This window comes from Mustela putorius, unplaced genomic scaffold, assembly GCF_011764305.1.
Source record: "Mustela putorius furo isolate JIRA1106 unplaced genomic scaffold, ASM1176430v1.1 tig00537227_pilon_pilon_pilon, whole genome shotgun sequence".
Classification (NCBI taxonomy): Eukaryota; Metazoa; Chordata; class Mammalia; order Carnivora; family Mustelidae; genus Mustela; species Mustela putorius.
The window spans coordinates 5,529,251-5,538,819 of NW_025422368.1; the positions used below are offsets into that span (position 1 = coordinate 5,529,251).

General features: G+C 49.1%; 1 protein-coding gene across 5 annotated transcripts in view; it reads right to left on the bottom strand.

Annotated features, from left to right (window-relative positions):
- The window catches only part of ASIC1 (acid sensing ion channel subunit 1), a 44,671-nt gene extending 37,779 nt beyond the window's left edge, over positions 1-6,892 (bottom strand). Inside the window, exon 1 of one of the 5 annotated variants that reach the window (XM_045073473.1) lies at positions 6,653-6,892. The gene's annotated coding sequence lies outside the window, so the exon portion shown is untranslated. Of the gene's footprint in view, positions 1-5,619; positions 5,746-6,652 lie in introns of those variants that run through there. The other 4 variants (XM_045073474.1, XM_045073475.1, XM_013049161.2 and 1 more) reach the window with 4 other exon arrangements.
- Positions 6,893-9,569: the final 2,677 nt, after the last annotated feature.

Consider the following 9,569-nt stretch of genomic DNA (forward strand, 5'->3'; position numbering starts at 1 on the left):
TAGGGCTGGAAGGAACTCTCTAGAGCTTCTGGATGAATCTCAGGCCCATCCTCAGCCAAGGAACACACCAGAAATTCCCACAAGGAGACAATATGCCACACTTGTTTACAGTTTTCTTAGTCCAAGGCTTTGTTGACTCTCACCACCGCCCTAGGACATAGATAGGCCTTATTATTTGCTTCATCCTTACTTTACAGATGAACAACTGGGAGCTCAGAGAGGTTAAGTGACGGTGACCCAAGACCACTGATGTGGTGAATGGCTTGAGCTGACCTCAGGATGTCAAATGCCTTGTGGTCCCCCAACCCCACACTGCCCCAGGCTCAGAGATGCCCAGTGACTTGCCTGAAGTCCGCAGACGCAGCACGGGGGTTAGAACCCAGGCCTCCTCTCCAGCCCCTAGAGCAGGGTTCTTTCTGCTCCATCACCCTGCACTGGGTAGGAAAATCTGCTTCGGGGAAGCACAAGGGGAAGCACAAGTTTGGCAGTGGGAAGGGAGAAATGATGGGAGGGGCAGGAGGAGGGAGCCGCAACCCTGCGGGTGACTGCAGAGGATAGGGTCGATATGGAGATGGGAGGGCTGGGACTCCGGGGTCCCCAGTTGGCTGGGGCTGGGACCAGCCCTCCCCACTCCATCAGGCCTGAGGCTGCAGGCTGCCAGTGTTCCTCCGCCAAGACCCCTGGAGAGCCCGAAATCAAATATTCCTCTTCCCCTGTTCAGGCAGCCTTATTGCCATTGACAGCAAATGTATTGCTCTAATCTTTTCTCATTTTGCCAAGATGGGCTCCATTCTGACCTCCCTCCCAGCCTTGAAGGCTTCACAGAGGCGGGAGGGATATGCTGAGGTGGGAGGGAGATACAGGGGCTCGGCTGTAAATGGGGCAGCTGCAGTGATCCCAGATTTGATATGGCCTTGTCTCTAGAAAGCTGGAAGACTCAAAAACTGGGAGATGTCTGGGGGGTACCCATGACTGAGGGTTCCCCTGTGAAAGCAGGTGGGAAAGGCTTGGTGGGCAATGGGAAAACAGGCCCTAGGGGCCCCAGGGAAGCTGACTTCCGCAGAGCAGATAGGCTGCTGCTGCTGCTGTTGGTGGTGGTGGTGGTGGTGGTGGTGATGGTGGTGTGTGTGTGTGTTTGTGTATACACACGCTTGCGTGTTGGAGCCAAAATTCTAAGCTTGGGAGATGGTCCTGTTGAGATGGGGGGAGGCAGGGTGGGCACAACCTCTCCAGAGTAGCCAGCCTGCCCGCCTGTCCTGCTGTCCATCTGCTGTCCAGAGAAGCCTTGCCAATATGAATGCCCCCTGTGTTTCTGCTTCTCCTTCTGGTCTTCTCTGCTTAGATGAGCACTCAGGCTTGGCAAACCTCAAAAAGTATCGTGGAAGGGCCAGAGGTGTGAGAGGGCAAAAGGAACAAGCCTTGGGAGACTTGCAGACTGGGGGTTGGGGTGGTACCCAGAGGAAGAGGAGCCATGTAGGGCAGAGTGGTTGTGGGAAGGAATTCACTGCTTAGGGCCAGCTGGGATACATAAGAGAGGAACAGCAGATGAATGAAGCTTGGTCAAGGAGGAAAAAGAGGTGGCCCAGCTAGAGCAAGAGTAAAGGAGTAATGGGTGAAGGTCCAGTGCTCTGGCCCAAGGGGGCTGGGGTCCCTGGGTCCTTCTTCATTTGTTCTTCTAAGATCAAGCCGGAGAGAGAAAGAGAAAGAGAGCGAGAGAGTCAGTCCTAGGATGGTGTAAAGTCTCTATGTCCCATCACCGTGAGCAAGTGTCTGTGTATACCTTCAGGCTGGGCTGGAAAGTCTTCTGGATCCTGACAGTTTGAGTATGAGTCTCAGACTCTGGGGTTTGTGTGTGGGAGCTCCCTTCCCTCTGGCCCTTCCAGGGAGAAATCTCCGACTGGAGAGGCTGAGCTGGGTCAGAGCTCTGCCCAGGGTTCTGCAGGGCTGGGGTGGGGTGGGGTGGGGGTGTGGTGAGAGAGTGGAGGAGGGTGCTGGCCTCTCCTGTCCTCCCCTCTTGCTGCGAGGTGCTGCCTCCTATTCTCAAGCGATAATTATTTCCCTTTTTATACAGAACTCCCTGCCCGAACTGACCTTCCTGCTCCTCTCTGATTGTCCTCAACGCCACCTTCAGAAAGGCTTCCCTGCCTCCACAGGTCTTTACCAGTTCCCTGCATTCCTGAGCCGTGTGCCAAATTCCAGAGCTGATGGCCACTCAGGATGGTCATCTGTGCCTTGTTTGGTACTTTTTCTCCTCTCAGTCCCTTCCCCTTGCCCGAGGATAGTGGAGGAACATGAGGACCGTTCTATGCGGCAGGCTAGGGACTGGAGCTCAAGGTCCAACCAGATGGGAATTACCACTCACTACCACAGGTGTATGCACCATGCTAAGTGCCCTGGGTCACAGGTCACTGTCCCCTCTGGGTCCCTTATCTCTCTGAACTCCAGAGATACATCTTTCTTACAGAGCCTATGTGTAACAGGTCTCTGATGTGGTCTATAGACCCAGGACTGGAATCTTGGTCCCACCCTACAGTAGTGGAACAGCCCTCCTGCCCTTGGGTCTCAGTTTCCACATCGGGCTTCAGCGCCCCCTGGTGGTCTAGAGCCCACTCACCAGTTTAGCTGTGTAGGATGGCAGGTCAAAGGGCCTTCGGAGAATATTTAGCCTAGAGGTTTCCAACCTTTTTAATTTCAAAAAAAATTTTTCATGATCCTGACACGTTAACAGCTTTTTAAAAAAATTTATTTATTTATTTATTTGACAGACAGAAATCACAAGTAGGCGAGGAGGAAGCGGGCTCCCTGCTGAGCAGAGAGCCCGCCTCATCCCCATCCCTCATCCCCATGGAAGGCAGAGGCTTTAACCCACTGAGCCATCCAGGCACCCCCCCCCCTTTTTTTAAAGTAAACTCTATGCCCAACGTGGGGCTCAAACTCATGACCCAAGATCAAGAGTTGCCCGTTGTCCCGTCTGAGCCAGCCAGGTATCCAAACTGTATTTTGGATGTATGTTGGTTGGGGTGCCTGGATGGCTCAGTGGGTTAAGCCTCTGCCTTCAGCTCGGGTCATGATCTTAGGGTCCTGGGATCACCTCTGCTCAGCTGGAAGACTGTTCCCCTCCCCGCCCCCCTCTGCCTACTTGTGACCTCTCTCTCTTTCTGTCAAGTAAATAAATAAAATCTTTAAAAAAAATATGGATGTGTGTTGGTTGAAAAAATACATAGTGACTGAATTTTGGACTGCATCATTAAAACTCACGTATATTTTATTCTTCCCCAGCAAGCACACAGTTTACACACAGACCAGTTCCTCAGAGTATTCATGGGGTCAGGAGCTAAACTCCTGTGATCACTCTACGGCTGCTACAGTTTGGGAACCACGGATTTAAACCACTTCTCATGTCACAGATGATGAAACCAGCTAGAAGGGGAGAGATCTGTTTAAATTCACATAGCTAGTGAGGGTGTTGTACCATACTTGCTATGATTTACATAAATCTCTGATCTTTTTAAAGAACCAGCTATTTTTCTCTCTCATTGAATAGCTATTAGAGAGCAGTGGTTCTCAAAGTGTGGTCCCCAGACTAGGAGCAGAAGCATCACCTGGAAATGTGTTAGAAATGCAAATTCTCAAGTCCTGCTGAAGACCCACTGAATCATAAATTCTAAAAGTGGGCAACCCCCCCCCAAACAAACCAAAAACCTAATGGTAGAACTCAGCAATGTGTGTGTGTGTGTGTGTAAGATTTTTATTTTTTTGACAGAGAGACACAGTGAGAGAGGGACAAGCAGGGGGAGTAGGAGAGGGAGCCCATGCAAGGCTGGATCCCAGGACCCTGGGATCATGACCTGAGCCAAAGGCAGACACTTAACGACTAAGCCACCCAGGTGCCCCATCAAGCAATCTGTGGTTTAACAGTACTCTGGAAGGGATTCTAATGCACACCAACATCTGACAACAACCAGTAGAGCAGACCTCCTGAAGGTCAGGCATGTTGTCAGAGATGGGACAAAGTAGGGTTAAAGGAGCTGTGGTCTCTCTTTTTTAAAGACACTGGAATCTGGGTGAGTTGAGTTCAGTACAATAACTACAACCCTCCCTTAAGCAAGGCTCCTGGGTGCTTGGGAAAGGTCCTGGTATTTCTTTTTTTTTTTTTTAAGATTTTTATTTATTTATCAGAGAGAGGGGGGCGGGGAGAGAGTGAGCACAGGCAGACAGAATGGCAGGCAGAGGCAGAGGGAGAAGCAGGCTCCCTGCTGAGCAAGGAGCCCGATGTGGGACTCGATCCCAGGACGCTGGGATCATGACCTGAGCCGAAGGCAGCTGCCCAACCAACTGAGCCACCCAGGCGTCCCGGTCCTGGTATTTCTGAACGGGCCTTGGTTTATTATAGTCTGATTTAGTTTGACTCTTTATTCATTTTGAGAGGGTGATTCCTAGGCATGAAATGGGGAAACACGTATTGGGGAATATTTGTTTTTGTTTGATGAGAGGGAGAAGGGACATAAAGAAGAAAGAGACAAGGGTCCCTGGGTGACTCAGTCAGTTAAGCATCTGCCCCTCCACTCAGGTCATGATCCCAGGATCCTAGGATAGAGTCCTGCATCGTTGGGGTCCCTGGGATCCCTGCTCAGTGGGGAGTTTGCTTTTTTCCTTTCCCTCCTGTGTGTTCTCTCTCTCTCTCTAATAAATAAATAAAATATTTTAAAAATTGTTTTTAAAAAAAAGAAGAGGGGTGCCTGGGTGGCTCAGTGGGTTAAAGCCTCTGCCTTTGGTTCAGGTCATGATCCCAGGGTCCTGGGATCGAACCCCAAATAGAGCTGTCTGCTCAGTGGGGAGCCTGCTTCCCCCCCCCCCCCGCTGCCGCCTACTTGTGAGCTCTCTCTGTCAAATAAATAAATAAAATCATAAAAAATTTTCTCTCTCTCCAAAATAAATAAATAAATAAATAAATAAATAAATAAAAAGAAAGACAAGAGACTGAAAGAAGCAGAGAGGAGGACAGGGAGACACAAAATAGTAACTTATACTTATGAAGCATTAACTCTGTGCCCCACAATGTGCTGAGAGTTTCACAAACACTGTTTCACTGAATCCTCCCAACAGCCCCTCACACTATCATTCTCATCCCCATTTAATAGGCAGGGAAATAGAGGCACAGAGAAGTTGCCTATCACACAGGTGTAAGTGATGGAAGTAGACTTTGAACCAGGGCCAGTATAACCCCAAGCTCACCCATTTAACCACTATACTTTGCTCCTTCTTTTAGAGAAATTGGAAGAAATAAGGCTGACAGGGCGCCCGGGTGGCTCAGTCAGTTAAGGTTAAGCTCTAACTTCAGCTCAGGTCACGATCTCAAGGTCCTGGGATTGGTGGGGCTCCCCGCTCCGTGGAGAGTCTGCTTCTCCCTCTGCCCCTCCCCCACTCACCAGCTCTCTTGTTCTCAAATAAATAAATAAATAAAATCTTAAAAAAAAAAAAAAAGCAGTCCTGTCATTTGCTCAGAAACCTTCAATGACTCACTAGCGCCTGGAGGTTGAAACTGAACTTACTTGGCACGGTATTCAAGGTCCCTCACACTGTGAAGTCAAAATTCTATCCAGTTTTACCCCTACTCACCAATCAGGATCCTTGCACTTCCGCCACACTGGATCAACTAACTTCTCGGTTTTCTCCGAAAACTTCCGGAGCCCTTCACTTCCTACTCCCTTCCTCGTTGGGATCCTATCCAAACTTCAAAGCTCAGCTCAAATGCCTCTTCTTCCGGGCAGACTTTCGTGATCCGCATCCAGAAGGGGGGCTGGCTCTCCCTGAACCCCAGAACACGGTCCCCACCTCTGCAGACGGCGCATTTTGTACCCCACCGCACCCCCACCCCCGTGCTTAGCGCACGGCCTGGAACGCAAAAGTGCTCACATCTCGGTTTAATTGATAGGGAGAACAACTGTCGAAGGGAGGTAGGGAGAGAGACCCTCTAGAGATGGAGATCAGAGGAGAAGGGACGGGGAGGCAGAAGCCGAGGCGGGCAGGGAGGAAGACGAACACCGGGGTGTGACTAGACGGACCGCAGTCGGGGAGCGGGTCTCCCCTCGCCGCGCCATGCCTCTTCCCACCGCTCAGGGACCCACGGTGACAATTCCTCTGTCGCGACTTCTGGGCAGGCGGCCCGGCCCTGGAGAGGTGGGGCGCGGGGGCGGCGGGGCGCGGCGCGCTCGGGCGGTCACCCGCGTCTTCGTCATTAGCATAAATCCTATTAGCGGCTCCCGGCGCGAGGCGGCTGCTCGGGCGGCGGGGACGGCGGGGGTGGGGGGAGCGGGCTCAGGTGACCGCCCTCCTCCGCCCGATGCTCACGCGTCCTCCGACGGCGCGTTGGGAGAGGCACAAGGCCCTTTTACAGCCATTACCTCGCTGGCACCGCAGAGCAGCCCGGCGAGTGAGACTCAGAGAAGCAGGAGATTAAATAACCAAGCCCAGATCTCGCCTCCAATAAGTGGCAGAGCCGGGAATCAAACCCATGCTTTTTGGCATCAGTTTTCACGCTTATCCCTTTACAGGTGCAGCCCCGGGATGCCTCCCTCACCAGAGAACCGTATTTTGGAAAGAAAGGGGGTTAAGAACGTTCCTACACGCCCCCCCCCCCCCACAACCTCACCTTTTCTGTGCCTTCTTCTCACCGGGCTTGTGCAACAGGAAAGGGGCTTGAGTGGAACAGGAGGGGTGTGGTAGTGCCTTTGGGTGGAGGGAGGAGTAGGCGGGCAGGCAATGTCTCCAACCCTCATGGCTACCACCGTCCTACTGAACTCACTTCTGCTCACTCAGATGGCTACTGGAGCTGCGAAAGCTAGCGAATATAGCAGTAAATGAGAGGAATACCATCTTTACTTCGCTGGAAGTTTATCGTTTAGTAGGAAAGGGAATATTTACTGAGCAGTTATTGTGTGCCAGCACTATGCTAAGTGCTTTACATGGCATCTCATTTATTCCTCTCAACAACTCTGTAAAATAGGCACTATTATGATTTCCATTTATAGAAGAGTGAGCAAAGGCACAGATGACTTGTGAAAAAGGCCATATAACTGGTAACTGGAAGAACCCCAATATAGATGAAGTGCCCTGTGAAGGAGGGGACAGGTACTAGGGGAGCGTCTAACAAAGGCATGGCTCCAGGCCTCAGAGACCTCAGAAACAGACAGAAAACTTTTAAGCTGCCCTGGAAGGGTGAGTAGAACTTAGCCTGGTGAAAAGGCAGTGGGGGTGGGGAGGAAGAAGTGCAAATAAATGCTAGAGGGGTCGACAAGTGCAGCTCCAGGGGGAAGCCAGGCCAAGTTAGGGGAGCCTTGGTAGGGATTTTGGTCTTTACTGAGGAGGAAGTTGAAATCATTAATTATTTTAAACAAGACAGAGACATGATTAGAGTTGTATTTTTAAAAGATCATGGGGGGGGCGGAAAAGAATGTGAGAGAGGGGAAATAATTTCATTGGTGGCTAGGACTCCTGAATTGGACTAGGGTGGTGACGATAGGAAGGAGAAAAGGGTGCACACAAAAGACACTTAAAGAGCTGCGCTCAGTAACTAGACAAGAGGTTAAAGGGAGAGGGAGAAAGCTGAGTCATTTTACACCCTCTCCTCTCTTTCCAATCATTAGGTCCAATTGTTTAATAAATGCACTTCATTTCATGAGTATCTTTCCCATCCGCCCCTCCTTTCTGTCCCTCCTGCCATTGGTCTAATTTGGCTCATGTCTTTTTTTTTCCCTAACGACACAGGAAGAGTCTTTCTACTTTCATATTTCCCCCTCTCCAGACAGTCCTCCATGCCAGCTGAGCATATGACCCATGTAAAATGCAAACCTAGTCAAAATCGGTCTGAACCCCACTGTCTTATCACTGAGTCTATTACAGGACAAAGTCTGATTCCTTCCTCATCTGGTCTCTACATGTTTTGCTAGCTGCTTCTTCCCCTCCTCAAGCCAAAGCTGCCTAAGAAGGCCTCACACTCCCTGAACCCCCAATGTCACCTGAACATTGAGGTCAATGTTCCTTCACAGCCCTAAACCTTCATAAATTGTTTGCTTGTGTATTTATTAAATATACACATGACTCATTCCTGAGAGGTCACAGGATCCTCCCATTGCTAAGAATGTGCCACCCCCTTCTCTCTGGTAAATTCCTGTTCACATTTCAAGTACTAGCTCAGACATCAAGTCTCTGCAGGCTTTACTAACACTCCCACTCCCCAGATAGGATTAAAACTGCTTCCTCCTCTGTACTTCTAAAGCATTTTACACATATTGTGTCCTCATATTTAATTGTGTGATAGGTATCTAAGGAGGCACAGACTAGTACAATCAATGAGTGCTTCTGATCTTAAAGGCTGTGGGGAGGATTAAGTGGGATAATATGTGTACAGTTAATATTTACTTTCTTCCTATCTTCCCTAGTAATATTAATAACAAGCTGTATTTATAGCTTATAAAGTGTAAACTTTGTTAGTGTCCCACTATTGTTTGATCTGGGACTAAACATGTGAGATAGGGATAGTACTATTATTTCTGTTTTGTAGCTGGAGGACATGAAGTACAGAAGCGTTACACAGTGATAATGCCACTGGTTCAGTGGTATGCCTGCTGCACAGAAGGGCTCCAATGGTATTTGTTTACATGGAGTCAAGTTTTCTGGTTATAAAACCTGTGACCTTTCCTTTAGGCAACACCGTTTCCTGTATGCGTTAGGCAGTATTTTTTCAAATTGCGGGTAGCCGCTCATTATTGAATAAGGAATTCAGTGAGGTAGAGACAATCAACATGGAGGTGGAGGTGGGGAATAGAAAAGTTCAGAGTACAGTGTATTGTAGTGAGGTTGAGCAGAATTCTGTGACGTGGTTGTAACATAAAATATATTTCTCCCTGTGAGTCTGCATGAAAAAGAAAGCAAACTCTGTGCTTGACACATTGCCAAGTTCTAAGTGAACACTTATTAAATGGAATTATAGCACTTTTATTTTGTATTTATTTTTTTCCCCTGGGCTCTCTCTCTTGCATTCTAGGCTGCTGGAAAGCAGAGATCATATAACCTTTTTTTTTTTTTAAGTTTTTATTTATTTATTTATTTTAGAGAGAGAGAAAGAGAGCACGATGGGGGAAAGGGGTGAGGGAGAGAGAAAAGCTGACTCCCCACTGAGCAGGGAGCCTGATGTCGGCTCAATACCAGGACCCGGATCCTGACCTGAGCCCAAGGCAGACACTTAACCAACAGAGCCACCCAGGCGCCCCTCATCTTTATTTTTCTGATACCTAGTAGAGCGCTTGTTACAAATGTAACACACTCAAATAACAAGTTAAGACCTGGATGAATGTACCAACGAATGAAGGTATTACAAGGCTCAATAAACATGGTTACAAATGACTGTTCTAACTCCTTCCGGACTTCCTCCCATTCAACAGTGGGACCTTACACTGTCCAACTGATAATTTCCAAAAGCCCTATTTTCCTGCCTGGGGAAACAGCAAGGCTACGCATAATCTGCATTCAAAGTATCACTTGCCCTTAGTCAACATGGTATCCTGAAC